This window comes from Silurus meridionalis, chromosome 10, assembly GCF_014805685.1.
Source record: "Silurus meridionalis isolate SWU-2019-XX chromosome 10, ASM1480568v1, whole genome shotgun sequence".
Lineage (NCBI taxonomy): Eukaryota > Metazoa > Chordata > Actinopteri > Siluriformes > Siluridae > Silurus > Silurus meridionalis.
In genome coordinates this window covers 5,101,548-5,119,692 of record NC_060893.1, presented here as the reverse complement: position 1 = coordinate 5,119,692, position 18,145 = coordinate 5,101,548, and the positions used below count along the sequence as shown (strand labels likewise).

Sequence of the window (18,145 nt, the reverse complement as noted above, 5' to 3'; positions counted from 1 at the left end):
TTAACCAACATACAATTTTTCGACTGAATAACGGATTATGTGGTTAATTCATATTATATGAACAATAATGAAAAAAATGATATAAAACATATATTATTTGATTTGAATTATAGTGATTAGAATCAGTAAAACAGGATACCAACACCTTTTCATCGGACCGATTCCTGATTTACGGCAGTGTAATATGGCTTAAAGGTAATATGTAAGAATGGGAGCGATGAATAATCGGGAGTTTGATACAACTGACAGCGGCGAAGCAGAGACAGCGGTCATGCGACAGCGATCTTTAGAGTCTCCTCATAACCGCAACACGCCTCTCATTAGTGCGGTTGACACGAGACTTGGGAAAGTCTGTCATCGTCGCTCAGCTTTGTGGTGCGCGCTTGGATTAGCAGCCGTGAATGAAATCGACAAAGTTTCCTTTACACCATCGATTGCGTCTGAGTTTGGATTTAACTGGGTTTTTTTTAACAGTACACTGCTTATTCACTTAACCCCATGCATTTACATTACATTTACACTTAGGGGCAGACTATTTATACGGAGTGACTTGCGATCGTTTTTATTTATACAACTGAGCACTTGAGGGTTGAGGGTCTTTCTCAAGGGCCCAGAAGTGGCAACTTGGTGGTGCTGAGATTTGAACTAAAGAACTTTGGACCAGAAATCCAACTACGTACTCTTAACCACCACTTTCATTCAACATTAGATGAACTCTTGTTACTGAATAACGTACTTTACAAGGAACGGGAACTGTCGGCTACGACCTTAAGACATTCAACAAGTGCTCTCTCTCTCTCTCTCTCTCTCTCTCTCTCTCTCTCTCTCTTTTGCTCTTTATTTTACTGTGAGGGACTGGGCGACTATTTAAGTGTGACGGTGTACACTTTTGAACCTTGATTATTTTGATTATGGCTCCTCATGACATATTCCATACTTTCCACATGTAGCTACATTAAAAGGATATTGAATCTGGTTTTAGCAGTTTTCTTTCACATTATGCATGATATCTATGCTTCATTTTCCATTTGTATGTGTTGTGTGCATGTGTGTGCTTAGAAACCAGCTGAAGTGGAATATCTGCAGGAGTTGTGCAGAAACTAGGCGATGTGCAGACCCGTGTGCATAAAGAATAAACAGTAGTTTTTATCACTAAAGCAAAACCATACAGAATTTTAAATGATCTGATGTTTGATAACAGCAAATTTGTATTAACGAATCAAAGACAAACATCGAAGATTTACGATTTAAGATTCAACAACTTACACAGGGACTTTCCTAAGAGATTTCCAAGATACAACAGTAACATACTGTCTACACTCAGGCGTGATTTCCGTTACTCTGATTATGGTCTTTTAGTTGTTCCTGCCACCAGTTCTATGGGTGATCGGGCTTTTCTTCCTGTGCACCAAATCTTGGGAATTGGACAGAAGTTTGCTTACACCTAAATATAAGATTTGTATGCCCTTTTTGAATGTCTCATTCCACATTTAGTCCCTATTTGCTGTTATAATAAGCTTTCACTTGTTTATAGAGTGTGCTTGAGGAGATCATTACTTATTATATTTATATATAAAGCACTTGAGAAATAAAAATGAAGCAACCATCATTTTAGGAGCAGCAGAATAAATGCTTAAAATGATCAAATATTTAATCTTTATCTTTTGTGCCTTCTTTTTTGAACATAACTTTTGCGATGTGCTTTTTTACAAACTTATTCCACATCTTCTGGGAAGATGTTCTAGATTTGTGCTTGTGGAGATTTGTGTTCATTCTGCCACAAGGGTGTTAGTAAAGTCAGGTATTGATGCAGGTGAGGTGCGGAGGCCTGGAGCACAGTCAGTGCTCCAATTCATCCTTAAGGTGTTAAACAGGATTAAGGAGAAAGCTCTACAGCACTCAAGATCTTTCTCTCCAAACCATGTAAAACATATCTTTATCGAAAAATCGAATGGGAAAATTGAAGGTTATTTCATCCAAAGACATCCTAAACAAGTGTGCTCCACCAGCTTTCTGATACCAGCTTGGGAACGAACCACATATGGCTGAAATTCAAGTGTCCCAATACTTTTATTTTATTCACATATCTGTTAGATGTAATATAGTAAGCCATAGCATGATTTCCTTTGTTCCACAGAGACAAATGCAATTATAAACAATGTAAGTTAAAATGATTCAACTACAATTGAATTCAAATGGTCATAGTCAGTAAAACACTTCAAGGTGTCCTGATGCTGGAAACAATTCAACCTCTACTTTGCATAGTATTTAATCTACCTCACCAGATATAGATCTGATTACATCTGGTACCACTTATGTATGTATATAAAGCCAACACTCAATAATCTTGTATGTATTCTATTCATTCATGGCATGTACTGCATCGATTTAAAATCTTCATAATATGATATTGTGAAAACAAATTCAGCTTTCATTGTCTTGTCTTATTGTGAAAATAGAATTGTAGAAAATACAGTATATTCTATTAATGAAAGCACATTTTTATATTGATTTTATCTGCTCTAAATTAAATACAACATATTTGCTATTGCATTTCTGCTCTTGAGACTGGTTTTATCCCTGTGCACAAAGCCAGCTCCATTAAGTTATACGTTACATGGGATGAAGTGGTAGAACTTGAGTGGCCTGCTATAGAACTCTGACCTCAACCCTATTGAACACCTTTTTGGATGAACTGGAACGTTGACTGCATCCTTGGGGCTTAATCAGCACAAATTTCCACAAACACACTCCAAAATCTAGTGGAACATCTACCCAGAAGAGTGGAGGTTATTATAAGAGCAAATGCGGACTAAATCTGGAATTGGATGTTCAAAAAAGTATAACCAGGTGTCCTCAAACTTTCGTCCATATATTATATGTGTGTGTATATGTGAATGTCTTGTATTCACATTTTAGGTTTTAAATTCACCAATATGTGGATGTAATTGTGTTTTTGTTCACTAATACGTGTATGTAAATGTGTCATTTGTTTCTCAGATTAATGAATCTATTTTCTTCTTGTGTACTGATCTTCTCACACATGCCCCAGCACACTGAAAACAGACTATTCTCTATTCTGTGTTAATATGTACCAGTGTTAGTGCTGACCTCCAGTGCTGCAGTGATTCCTAATTAGGACAGTAAGGAAGCTTGTGCGCTATCAGCAGGCAAAGTGAATCACACATACATGACGTATTGTAACTCACTATCCCTCCTTTTCCCGTACGCAAGTCCCCCCCCAACACACATCTTTTTACAATGGATTTTGTCAAAGCTCTGTTTTCACTACAGTTCCGAGCACAAATTTCTCAGATATGCATCAATGCTTTCAGTCCTTCATTGTGTATGTGAATGTGACAGCAAGAATTGTCTCTGTATACTTAATCAACAGCATGGACACTGCTACGTTTGGTGCAACTAATGGCTAGGATACATTATATACATTATATAGACAAAAGTTTGTGGACATTTGACTATAAGATCGGTAATGTGCTTTTTTGAACATTCCATTTCACATGTGGTCTCAATTTGCTGTTATAATAACCTCCACTCTTCTGGGAAGATTTTCCACTAGACTTTGGAGATTTGTGCTCACAAGGGCATTAGTAAGGTCAGGTACTGATGTAGGGTCAGATAAGGACGCTAATTCATCCCAAAGGTGTTCAATAAGGTCCTGGTCAGAACTCTAAAGCAGGAGAATCCTCCAGTCCAATCCAAGTAAACAATATTTTCATAGAGCTCACTTTGTGCAAGGGACATTTCCATGCTGGTTCAAGGAAAATCTAATGCTAATGCATTCTATACAGTTGTGTGCATCTGATTTTGTGGTGACAGTTTGGGGAAGAACCACATACGGCTGGCAAAGTCAGGTGTCCCAATACCTTAGTCCATATAGTAGGGCTGCAACAACTAATCGATAAAATTGATAATAATTGTTAAAGAAATTTAGTTCATGTATGTCGCCGTTATTAATTAGCTGGGCTGCTCAAGTTATGGGTTAGCGTGATGGAAAGGTAAAATAGCCGTAGCAGGAAAAAGTGTGTGTCCCAAGTCATCCAAGACATTGGAAATATATAATATTTCATTAGCAACAGTGCTATCAGCTAATGTTAGCAGCACAAGTGAGGTTTGATGTTGATTGATTAAAAAAAACAACAGTGTAACTCTAAAAAACACATTATAACTCATTTTAAAGTAAGGAAAGCAACTTTATTTACTGCATATGCTATGTTGATACTGTACATCAGTGATTTGTCATATCCCCCATGACATTAAAAAAATATATACATTCTTCTATTTGCATATTTATCTCCCCCTTTCCTCCAATCCTTATTTAGGCAACATGTGGACTGTCTGACTGAGCAGCAGAAGAAGCCATTAATGAAATTAATGATTTCCACCACCTCGATCGTGAATTACTATAGTGCACCCGCTTTCCTTTGTACCATCAGCCAGACCTGAAGCAATCGCTATCAGATTTGAGGCAGACCGTCTGGCTGCGAAGTGATTCTTGGTTTTGGTTACATGTGAGGCGACACTTCATACCTCCTAAAATACTTCTTTGTCCGAGGTGCATTTCCAAGTAGGATTAACACATCTTGGGATATATACGAAATGATCTTGCACCTGACTTAATCCAGTGATACCCATGAGTCACATGACTGTAATAGTGCCTAGATGCCTCTGATATACATACGCTTGCATTCAGGGTCCAGTGAAATCTTCATGATCTTGTTTTCATTTCAATACTTCATGCAGATATTATGTTAGCAATAACTTTGTTTTCACAATTTATGGAACGCTTTAAGTACCTTTCATCGCCACACTACCAATTCGTTTAGAGCGCACACCCCAATGTGTACGTATTTCCATTTACTCGTCTCACAATAATTGCAGTCGTTGTGTAGCATTATGTGCTGTTGTCAGGTTCAGGATATATATACAAGCTATATAGACGATATAGCTTAAAAAGCAATTCAATGTAGTTCAATGTACTGTTGTCTTTCTGTGTACTTAGGATCGTCAGCTATTCTCCCTGATCATCTGCACGTCTCTGTGGACCCCCCCTCCATCAGAGGTCTCGTGCATCCCCACCACCACCACCACCCTGTCTGCAGAGTGGGTCTCGGCGTCCTCTCCAGGGGGCGCCAGCGAGGAGCTGAGTGAAGCTTTGGACAAGCCTTTGGAGAATGATGCAGAGGGCGTGTGGAGCCCTGATATTGAACAAAGCTTCCAGGAGGCGCTGGCCATCTACCCGCCCTGTGGTCGCCGCAAAATCATCCTCTCTGACGAGGGCAAGATGTACGGTACGCCCCTCCTGCTGAGCCCTTTCCTTTTTCTTTTTCCATGGGAGGCTTGGAAAATAAATATACATATGTTGTATACCTTGTCTGAATCCCAATCTGGCTTAAATCGGTCTGTTACTTATTTTATTTATTTATTTATTTATTTATTTATTTATTTATTTATTTATTACCTCTGTGGTCAATAATGTTTAATAATGTTTTTATACCAGTTCAACTACATACTGTATCTAAAGAATAGTTGGACTTCTATAAACCTGGCATGGAGATGAGACTATGGAAATGTTAAAGGTTTCCAATGTCAACCTTCACCCCTAGTGGTGCTGTAGTGAAACAGCAAGGCTATAGAAATTGTTTATAGGGATATGATTTCTCAGGTAGTATTTCCTTCCCATTATCAGCCAGGGCATGCTCATTAGAGCTCTCAGTCTACACCAGGTAGTTAAACATTATACATACATACAGTCAAGTCATACATTCATTCTGCATTGCATTGAATTTGAAGTTTTGCTGCTTTTATGTGATCCTCTGTTTCTGGTCTTTTAGTCGTTCCTCCTACCATTCTATAGGAGATCGGGCTTTAACTGCCTGTGCACCAAAACTGGAATGTTTTCCACATTAGCTGAAACTTTTAGTGTTTTTTAAATCTGCTCTTAAAACTTGACTTGTGTAACAAGCAAATATTTAATATAATGTTTAATATTTATGATATATTGTCATATTTATTTAATAGAAATCTTTAACTAAAAATGAAAAGAAAAATGTAATTTTTGTAATTTTATTTCAAGGTGCATTTTTTATTTTTTTATTTTTTTTACATAAAATTACCTCCTGCTTGAAATCAGATTTGATGTTTGTGACTAAAAGTTCTACATAAAAGATCTACAAATAACTATTTAGTTATTATTAATAACTATTCAAAATAACATTTTGGATTATTGTAATCTTATAAAAAGGAAACACTAGTTCAGTTTGACTATATTCAAGATTGAGTAAGTTCCTAAGATGTATTTGTTTTTTTGTATTTGAGGTATTGTGTAGTGACTGCTGTTGGCATGGGTTAGTGTTAGAGCTTAGAACCAGAAATCTGACCCTCATGACACTGAGAGGAAGAAACGAACGTGGCACGGATGACCTGTTTTCGCAAAGTTCAGAAAGAGGTTTTCAAATGACATGCAGCAATGGCACATTCTAGGAGAAAGTAAAGATATCAGTCAAATTGAATTTATTTTATTATATTAAAACCACATAGACTCCAAGTTACAAATTCCTTATTCCCAAGTTTCCTACTTTTTATGCTGAAAAACCCGTTTTTCCCCATTAATACTCTCTGTGTGTAGGTAAATAGAGCTTTAGACTGATAAGAGACGAGTTGCTGATGGTTTGATGAGGGTGCATACACAGACAGATCAAAGTGGAGGGTTCGAGAGAAGGAAAATTAGTAGGGACATGTGCTGGATCTCCAGTCAAACATCATGTGTCATCATCCTTCTAGCCGTTATTCACCGTCTCCCTCCAGCTGCTGGGAAAAGCTTGTGCAACTAAACAAAGCCATTGCTGCAGAAGGAGTGAAGTCAGGCACTGAATACTGATGGAGGGGGGCAGAGTGTGCTTATGTTGCTCCTGTCCTTCCCTGTGGGGTAGGCAAGGGGCATGTGAGTAACGGGTAGGGAGTGTCATGGAGTGTCTGGAATGGCATGTGATCGGGGGTTCAAGGCAGCGTGGCTGTAACCGGAGACCAGAATAGACGTTTACCCTTTGAGTGTGTGCGATGATGGAGAGGAGGCAGAGAGGGACAGATAAACATCGAGGGACAAGAGCCAGTCTTGGGCTCTGCACCTGTCCTGTGCCCTATGTCTCTATTTTCCTCCCTCCTTCTCTTAGTGTATAACACACAACCCTGAACTGTCAGCCTGTTAGTCAGTCAGTCAGTCAGTGTGTGTGTGTGTGTGTGTGTGTGTGTGTGTGTGTGTGCGCGCACGTGTGTGTGACTTTCAGGTCACCTCGAGCTTCTCCCCCTCAACCCTGCAACATGACCATATTTATTACATATATATGAGAAGGGAAGTGAGACAGACGGACAGACAGACAGACGACAGACAGACAGACGAACTCAAAATCCTCCTCTCTCCTCTTAGCAGAGATTAACATGCATATGATCTCACTGTTGCCCCCCATACCCTCGTCACTTATGTCTAATAACATGCAAAAAAAATATAATCATAGTAGTGTTAACACACTGTCTCCAGACATTCTTCTCAAAATTCACAAACCCCCAGGCCACAAAAACCACTGTATTATTTCTTTCTGTTGATATAATATTGATATATATGACAACATAAACATATATCACATATATTATGCTTAATATTCAAACTGTTGCCACACTGTAATAACATCACCGTGGCGTAGATCATTATTTACTGCGAGAGTTGGGGAGAAATTTGGACCCGTGTTAAAGAATGTATCGGATGAAGTTACACAACAAAACAAAGTCAATATCTGCAGAAGAATCGTGGCTTGCTTTTGTTGCCGCTGCAAGTATAGAGGTGGATAAAGTGGACCTGAGGGAAATGAGGGAGGTTTTAAAAGCAACATGTTGCTCACACCGAATATTGCGTTATTTTCCAATTTTCGTATGCGGAGGAATATTTCATAGTGGCGTGAATGTAAATGCTTTGGACTTTCTTTGTAGAAGATTCAAAAAAGATAAATGTAATGTAATGTAATAATAATAATAATAACAATGATAATGATAATAATAAATAAGTGAATGAATAAATAATCAGATAAACAAACAAGCAAAATAAATATGAAGATATTTCTGTTTTGTAATCTACAATAATAATAATAATAATAATGATAATAATAATAAATGAGTGAATGAATAAATAAACAAATAAACAAAAACTAACTAACTATGTAAATAAGTAAAGGTAAACTTGTTCTGTGTTTTGTTATATACAATAATAATAATATTAATGATAATTACAATAATAATAATAATTATTATAATTATTTATTCATTTAAGGTACTTAATGATGATGTAAAGATTCACCAAATGACATTAAAGATTTCATTAGTAAATTTAAAATGAATGAATGTGAATGTACATGCTTTTGGCTCACTTTGTAAAAGATTCAAAAAGATGAATGTAATGTAATAATAATAATAATAATAATAATATTAATTAATAATAATAATAATAATAATAATAATAATAATACAAAATATATGACCGAATAAATAACCAGATAAACAAACAAAAAAAACAGAATAAACAATAACAAATTAATAATTAAATGTAAATCTTGTGATATACAATAATAATAATAATAATTATAATAACAGTGATAATAACAATAATAAATTAGTGAATGACTAAAACCCAAATAAACAAACAAAAACTAAATAAATAAATAAATAGCTAACTAAATAAGTAAAAGTAAACTGTAAATAATAATAATAATAATAATAATAATAATAATAATAACAATATTTATTTATTAATTTAATGTACTCAAGGATGCCCTAAAAATTCATATGACATTTCACAATTAAATTTTAAATATAAAAGTACAATTAAACAACTATAACATGTCAAAAAATATAAATAGTCAGAACAAAAAAAACAAACCGAAAATAAGTCCGAGACTTATATGTAAAATGTAAATCGATATATCAGGAGAGTAAAAACCTGGTCACATTTCTACAGTTGTTTTTTATCGTCTGGAGCTCGGTGACTCAAGCTGCAGGGCTTCATGTGAAGTCTTATTGTTCTGCTTTCTGAGAAAAACCCACAGAAACTAAAGATTTAATTCAGAATTTGGTCTAGCTGACACCGCATCCAAAAGAGCTTGGTTGACAGCATTAATTGGCTGCGAATAAAACAATTTCAGCTAATGACTAAGTGCATTGTGCGGTGCGGAACGCAACATTAACGTATGGCCACGTTTCCCACAATGTGCACTTCTTCTCCTCCTTCTTCCAGAGAAGCAGCTGGCATACAAGCTATAAAAAATCAATAAACCCGACTGCATTCCTCGGCTGCTCCATCAGCTGGGAAAGGGTTTTTTTTGTAACCGTCTTGGCCCTTTTTCTTAAACATTTGTGTCATTTTCCCACCATTCTTCGAATGCCCACCGGCCTATACTCTCATCACTCGTTGCAGTTATTCCCTCGTTAAACGATACAACTACCGCTGTGAGATGCGGCGAGCTAAAATCACCAGGCTTTGCCAAAGAAAACATTTCACAGCTTCCACGACTGCTGCGCTGTAATGTTTTTCACCCGGATCCCTCACTCAGCTCTCGCGCACTCAGTTTTCCCATCACCCCCGAGTCAATAATGGGCCTTTTTTTCCACCTCTTTACCTGTCACATAGCTGTGCGGGGGAAAAAAAATCAACCAGGGGGATAAAAGAAAGGACAAATCACATGATTTATTGCCGAAAAAAAGATGGACATTTAAAATACGCAACATTCCTGAAAGATAATTTTTAAAGGTTTTACTTTTTTACCAATTGCCCCGGCGCTAATTAGGTGTCTGATATGTGAGAGGGTCAGAGAAAGAAAGAAAGAGAGAGAGAGAGAGAGAGAGCGGTGGAAAAAGCTTCCTAACCCTCACCTAGACTCCAACTTTAACGCTTGAGTGAGAGATTCATTTGGGAGTAAATATGGGTTCTAATAAGATCTCTGCCTTTCACTCTCTTTCTCTCTATCTGTCTCTCTTTATCTCTCCATGATAAAACAGATTTTTTTGATGGTTCAGCAAAATGCAGTCTTAAATGTTACTGAGTCTCTTTCTGCCTTTCATACTCTCTTGAACACACACACACACACACACACACACACACACACACACACTTCTTCTCGTCGGTGGTAGACAGCTGATAACTCGAGCCAGTCGGTACCCCGAGCGTAAACTTAGCCTTCTTCCTGACCTTTCATTGTACATGCGATTTCAGAGAGTCTTCAGGGAAAGACAGAGGAGCTTCTGTGAAAAGCCTCAGCTCAGTCGCCCGTCTTTCACTCTGTCTGTCTGGCTGGCAGCTGGATTGTTTATCTGTTTGCCTCCCTGGCCGTCACCCTCACTGCCTGCTGTCTGCTTTCCTGTCTGTCTGGACACATGGGTTTTGCTTTGATGTTTTTTTTTTTTTTTACAGAAGCAACAAATTGCAAAGATGTAAGACTTCTAGAAGTACCAGAGCTCCTTTTTTATGTGATGCTCTGACCTCTATCTTTCAAAGTTTTCATATCACAACAATGTCCGGTTCTAAGCAATTCTGTATCCCCCTGGCATGCAACATTGTGGCTGTGAAGTGGTTTTTTTTTTTTTTTTTTAGGAAAAGATCATTGGAATAAATATTAAACTAATCTGGATTTTCTGGATTTCTCTGACTGTTTCAGAACATTCGGGCATCTCTCTTATATAAGTACAGATTCGTAGATGAAACAAACAGAATGTTGGAATCAACAGTGAATGAATATTAATATTACCGCAGTCATCTACAGCCTTAGAAATGTAAATGATTGCATATATAATGGTTTTAAATACAGTACGAAATGAATAAATTACACTTCGGCATTGCTAACGTTAAACACAGAGCTGCATTGAAGCACAACCATGACAAAATAGATATATGGACAAAAGTATTGGGACACCCTGCTTTTCCAGATGTACCCAAACTTTTACAATGAAGTTGAAAGCACACAATTGTGTAGGATGCCTTTGGATGTTGTAGCATTACATTTTCCATTCGCTTAAACTAGGAGACACAAACCTTCAGAATTGAAGATCTGTGAATCTATGAAGATTTGGTTCACATGGGTTGTTGTTGAAGATCTTGAGTGGCCTCCTAAGGAGTTCTGAACTCAATCCTACTGAACACCTTTGGGATGAATTGCACCCCAAAGCCTCCTCACCCTACATTACATAAACACAAATCTACACAAGAACACATTTGGAATCTAGTGGAATATCCTTCTAGAAGATCGGAGGTCATTCTAACAGGATAAATGTGGAATGGGATGTTTAAAAAGCACATATGAGTCTTATGCTCACGTGTCTGCAGCTTTTGATAATCAGAATCAAGATTATTGGCCAAGTGTGTTGACACACACAAGGAATTTGTTTCCAGCTGTTTGTGACTCTCAAATGTACTGACATAAATAACACTATACATGACAACAGACAAGACAAGACAAAACAGACTATACAAGACAATACAGTACAATGTGAGACAATATAGACATTATGAGTATTAAATAGGGCAGATGACAGATCAGGAATGTAAATACAGTGTGAGTGGTAATGCAAATAACAGTATTGTGAGTCAGGTACGAGTTTACTTTAGAATATATTATATATTCATATACATATTATTATTAATATTTGTATATTAATATATACTGGGCTTGAATATGCTAAAAAAATGCAGATTTTGCTAATAGATTCAATGGTATTGATGACAAATCTGATTTCAGTTCAGATATTTGTACTATTACAAGAATATCAGAAGAATTTGAAATGATTTTATTTAAAATAGTATATATTTTTTTGTTTTTTCTGTAAAAGCTTTCTAATTTTGATCCATGACAGCAGTTGTAATATTGTGCAAAAATAATTGTGGCCATTATGTCCTAAAACAACTCCTGTGTGAATTCATTTGAATCAATATGAGATAAATCTCACTGGACGCTGTTTACGGTTTTATCTATGATCCTTTTATGATCCTTTGATTGTTACAGTATTATTAGGCAAGTTGTGTTTTATCGTTATGAGCGACACAGACATGTTTGGTTTATATGCAACAAACCTGGTAGGAATTTACTTTGAACAAACAAATATATAAATGTATAGATGTACTTTTCATTTTTTATATAGCTTTACATACTCCTGGCATGCGGAGGTGTTCTCCAATAGTTGGAGATTTCTTTATGAACTTGTGATCCAGTTCATCCCAGTGCAGTTCAACAGGATTTGCATGCAGTGACTGGGCAGGACGTTCCATGATAGATAACACTCCAGCCAACTGTTTGCTCTCTAAATAATGCCTACAGAACTTGGATCTATGCTTCGGGTCATTGTCTTGTTGTACGGTGATGTCGGTTTTAATGAGCCACAGTCCAGACGGAATTACATTGTGTTGGAATACGAAATGGTAGAAATGTTTGTTGTTTTTCTTTGACCTGAAATAAGTCTCCAAACTTCCCTGATCCAAAACAACACCAAACTAAGGGCTTCCACCTTCATGTTTGACTGTGGGGGTGAGGCAGTCTGCTAACATCTTTTCTCCTGTTCTCCATTTTACAGAAGTTCTTCTGTTGAATTTGGACTACACAGAACTTTCTTCCATTCATTCACTGTCCAATTCTGATGTGATTTTGGCACTTATGTTGCACAGAAAATAAAAGGACATGCATCTGTCTCAAAAACCATCAAGGACTAGGTGTTTCTAGAGAGCTGATGATCCGGACCATAAGAAGCTCATTATTAGGTTACATGATCATGACATGATGATGTGCCAGGGACATGAGCGATGCCAAGCACCGCTTCTCTGACATGCCCTTTTAATCGTTTATATTTTATTGCTTGACATTTTATATTTAGACAACACATGCCTATTTAGCCAACTCTGGTACGGCAGGAGATGTTAGGAAAGAGAACGCCTCCTGGGGCAAGTCCTTTTCTTCCCCACAGGACACAATAGAAACTTGTTCAAATATGTCAGTTTGGATGCATTACACAGTATATCACCATGGTGGTTCTTTCTATTGGTCATTTTACAGAAGGTAAATGTAATAATTTACATTTGGACAGGGTTAAAAAAAAATCTCTTTTTAACCCTGTCCAAATGTAAATCTATGAGATACTCCAGTAATCATTTCTTTACCACATTACCTCATGGAAAACCAGTCCAATCTGAATGGGACTTCTGGGAGTGATGTTTTTTTCATAGAAAAGTTGCTTATTGTGGGCCATAACTGTAAATCTTTGATCAAAGTGGCATTTGTGACACCTCATACATTTTTTACACACAAAATCACATTTGTGTAAAGAATGATAGCAAGCAAGCAAGAAAGAAAGAAAGAGTAGGTAAGTATGTGGACACCTTACCAAAAGATTCTTATGGGTTTTTAGAACATTCAATATTTAACTCCCTATTTGCTCTTAAAAGGAGGAGGCCTGGGGTGCAGTCAGCGTTCCAATTCATCCCAAAAATGTTTTAGGCTTTAAAGCTCTTTAGCAAAATATCTTCTACTCCAACCTATGTAAAGCACATCTATGTGGAGCTGACTTTGTGCACAGGGGCATTGTCATGCTGGATACATACATCTTTGTGGTAACAATTTGTGAAAGAACTACTTATGGTTGGAAAAGTCAGGTGTCCCAATACTTTTTTCAGGACATTTTAGGTTACTATAGTAACCCCGGTTCTCTGATGACATGAAGTAAGGTATCTCACTATGGGAACGCCCCAGGCGTGACCGATTTTGAAAGCACCAGTGTCACTATGTCTGCCAAACACGGCGGACCATTCGCTGCAGCGATCAGGAAATCCCACCTCCCTGTATATCAACCGCAGGCACCTGCCATTTCAAATCAAGAAGTCAAGTCAAGAAGCTTTTAATTGTCATTTCCAGTGTTGTGCTAGTTACTAAAAAATAGTAACTAGTTACAGTTACTCGTTACTTCATTCAAAAAGTAACTTAGTTACTTTGTTGATTACTCACCCAAAAAAGTAATGCGTTACTGTTAAAAGTAACTTTTTAGTTCCTTTTTTAAAGAACCTTCTTTAATGTTCCCATTAATGCCCTTTTATGCGTTATGGTCTACAAACACAAAACTGACTTAAACACTAAGTCATTTTTAAACACTATTTTATTTAAGTCAGACCAGCACACACTGAATATATCACAAGGATTTCTGAAACAAATAACAAAACAAGCTGAATAATATATGTAGCCCTCTCACTGATTCACTGGCTAAAACCATGTCTAGGGTAATTTAACACGTGAGAGGCACATCTAAATTTTCTTGGTGTATTTTTGTTTACTACCAAAGTAACCCCAAAATACTGTTATTAACCTCGGGCTTCAGAGTTCAGTGTTTCTTTTAGACATTCTCTTCTATCACTCAGACATAACTTGAGAATATATTGTATAAACAAACATTTGTTAACAGAAACAAATGTAAAGAAGACAAAATAAAAGAAAACCCCACAAAAGAAATAGTACCCAGATGGGATTTAAGTCTCTGGTTGGCGCGCTACGTTGGAGCACATATGAAAGTGTATGCAGTTGCTAGTACTCACGAAATCCAATGGAACAGTGAAACTTGTACACGAAGCACACACTTGGATTATCCGTTTAATCGATTCGGTTTTCCCTGGTGTTCATCCACGAACACGCACTGTGCGAATCATCCATCCGATGATGTAAACGAGGCAGAGATGCAGCATAGGCCACCACGTGTCCTTGGTCTCTCCGGAAAAATCGCGCGGCCTTCACCGTCTCCGTTGTTCAGTCACTGCAGATGACCATTCGCGTTGCAAATCGTTCCACAACGTTTGTACAGTCAAACTTTATGACTTTGCAAAATGTACGACTCACATGAAGCTAACGTAGTCCTGTGATTAAGATAACTGCGTCATCTTTGTCCTTCACATTAACGCGTGCACCTGAGTCCCGTCACTCTTAAACTCACACTCTCTACATAGAGTTCATCCACAATTATTTTTCCAAACAGTCTTTTCTCTGTTCAGTGTTCCTATATATAGTCTACAACCCAGTAGTCAGACTTTACACCTGCACCGCACGATTAGCGCACCTTTTTCTTTTCCCAGACTCCTCGTGTCGTCCTTCGCTCTCACACTTCACTTCCTCCCCCCTCTCACCTCTGACCTCAGAGGTCAGTCAGAAAACACCTTATTCTTTAAACAACAATTTTTTTAATAAAAGTTTTTTTCTTAGTTTTAAATGAACAAGTTTTATTTTTCTGTAAAAGAAAATAAAAACCAAATAATTATTAGACCCTAATTTAGCTGGGCTCTACATATATTCACAATCAAAAACTAAAGTGGCTTCTGCTGTTGTGTTGAGCTCTTAAAAATGTTCCTTTCACAGATGAAGTATGAAAACTATCAACAATGTAGAACAGAACACTGGGTTAGCTTCTAGCTTCTAGCTTCTAGCATGGGGTTCCTGGAGGTTGGTGTTTATCGCAGTAGATACGAGCTTTGAACCAGAAAGACACAGCTTACATTTGCCTTAAAAGTTTTTGTCTTTATACTCAACTAAAGTGAAATATTGAGCATATTTCCACTTTGAGAAACAAACTTGCTCTCGCCTCGACTCGCCATTACTGCTGCACAGACCTGAATAAACACAGACACGCCCACAGCACGTCTTCTTTGTGTATACAGTGGTTCATCCACCAATCCTACAGTGCGTCTTCTTCCTGTTTACAGTGGTTTATCCACAAATCCTACAATGCGTCTCTGCTGTAAGCAAGTTAGGCTGTAGTCTACACTTCAGCCGAAATTGATTCATTTAAAAAAGTAACGGGTAACGCACCATGCGGTAAAGGTAACGAAGTTACTTTACTTTTAAAAATAACGTGTTACAGTATTAGTTACTGTCAAAAGTAACGCGCTACCGGTAACGCGTTACTGCCCAACACTGGTCATTTCTACCATATATAGCTGACACAGTACACAGTGAAATTACACAACATTTCTCCAGAACCCTGGTGCTACATTAAACAAAATAGAGCTACATCACACAACATAAACATAACAGAACGCAAAGTTAAGGACTAAAGTAAGTGTCCTTGCCACATAAAGTGCATCGTGTGCGACCAAGTACAAACAGTGCAGACAAAAAACAGTGCAGACAGACAACACGACAACACAACAAAACAGTGTGGGACAAATACACAAAATACTAAATTGTGCCGACCAGTAAAACTTAGTGTATCATATGATTATACAGTAATGTGCAATAGAGGACTATAAACAAGAGTGTATTTGTAAATACATAAATAAACATAAATACAATGTTGTGCAAAAACAGCAGTAGCAGCAATCGAGAGGTGCAAAACAGCATGTAAACTGTATAATATGATTAAAGATAAATATAATACAGGTGGTGGAATAGATTGATATGAGAACTGAATGTGTGCTGAGTTCAGGTTGTACAGTTCAATAATACACATTTGAGTGAGAGTGTGTGTGTTTTGTAGAGTTAATTTCTATGTGTTGAGGAGCCTGATCGCTTGAAGGGAAAAAACTGTTTACACAGTCTGGATGTGAGGCCCGAATGCTTCGGAAACTCTTTCCTGATGGTTGAGGGGTGAAGAGTGTGTGTGAGGAGTGTGTGGGAATGTCCAAAATGCTGTTGGCTTTGCAGATGCAGTGTGTGGTGTAAATGTCTATGATAAAGGGAGAGAGACTCTGATGATCTTCTCAGCTGTTCTCACTATCCTCTGTAGCGTCTTGCTATCCGAGACGGTGCAGTTCCCAAACCAGGCAGTGATGCAGCTGCTCAGGATGCTCTCAATGGTCCCTCTGTAAAACATGGTAAGGATTGGGGGAAGCAGATGTGCTTTTCTCAGCCTTCTCAGGAAGTAGCGTCACTGTTGGGCTTTCTTGGTGAATGAGCTGGTGTTTAGTGACCAGGTAAAGTTCTCTGCCAGATGTACACCAAGAAATTTGGTGCTTCTGACGATCTCCAAGGAAGATTCATCAACGATCAGTGGAGAATGGTCACTGTGTGCTATCCTGAAGGCAACATCCATTTCTTTGGTTTTTGACAACGTTCAGATACAGGTTGTTGGCTCTACACCAGGCTGTTAACCTCCTCTCTGTATGCTGACTCGTCATTCTTGCTGATGAGATCCACCACAGTTGTGCCATCGGTGAACTTGATTATGTGATTTGAGCTGTGCATTGCTACACCTTCGTGAATCGGCAGAGTGAACAGCAGTGGACTGAGCACACAGCCCTGAGGGGCCCCAGTGCTCAGTGTGGAGGTGCTGAGATGCTGTTCCCAATCTGGACTAACTGAGGTCTCTCAGTTAGGAAGTCCAGGATCCAGTTGCAGAGGGAGATGTTCACAACCAGTAGGCTCAGCTTTTTATTTTGTAGCTAAGGGATGATTGTGTTGAATGCTGAAATGAAGTCTATGAACAGCATTCATACGTGTGTGTCCTTATTGTCCATGTAGGTGAGGGCCAGATGGAGGGTTGTGGAGATGACATCGTTTATGGAACGGTTTGGACGATACGCAAACTGCATGGGGTCCAGTGAGAGTGGAAGCTGGGTCTTGATGTGCCTCATGACAGACCTTTTAAAGCACTGCATTACGATGGGTGAGAGTGCGACAGGATGATAGTAATCGAGGCAGGAGACTATAGAATTTTTCTGCACGGGGACGATGTCTTGAGGCACATAGGAACAACGGTGCTGCTCAGGGAGATGTTGAGGATGTCAATGAAGACATCTGCTAGCTGTTCTGCACATTCCCTGAGCACTTTGCCAGGAACATTGTCTTGTCCAGCAGACATCCGTGGGTTAACTCTGTATAGAGTTTTTTTTGAAGATCTTTTTTGAAGATCTATGAAAGTTTGGATGGAGCCTCCCCCTTTCTTGGGAATCACAAAATAATGGGAGTAAAAGCCCTGTTGCCATTCTTATCAGAATTATTCTTATCACTCCTTTTTCCAGTAAGGAGGAAACCTTCCAGAAACCGAGGTGCCTTTCTCTGTGCCACTGAAATTACCACTCGATTGAACACAGGAAATTTTGTGGCGAACTGGAGTCTGTAACCCCTGTCTA

At 38.1% G+C, this 18,145-nt stretch overlaps 1 protein-coding gene across 1 annotated transcript in view; it reads left to right on the top strand.

The window, feature by feature from the left end:
* The first annotated feature begins 5,175 nt into the window (after positions 1–5,175).
* Positions 5,176–18,145, top strand: part of LOC124392893 (transcriptional enhancer factor TEF-3-like) — a 32,752-nt gene continuing 19,782 nt past the window's right edge. The window contains exon 1 of the mRNA XM_046860152.1: positions 5,176–5,304. The gene's annotated coding sequence lies outside the window, so the exon portion shown is untranslated. The remainder of the gene's footprint in view (positions 5,305–18,145) is intronic.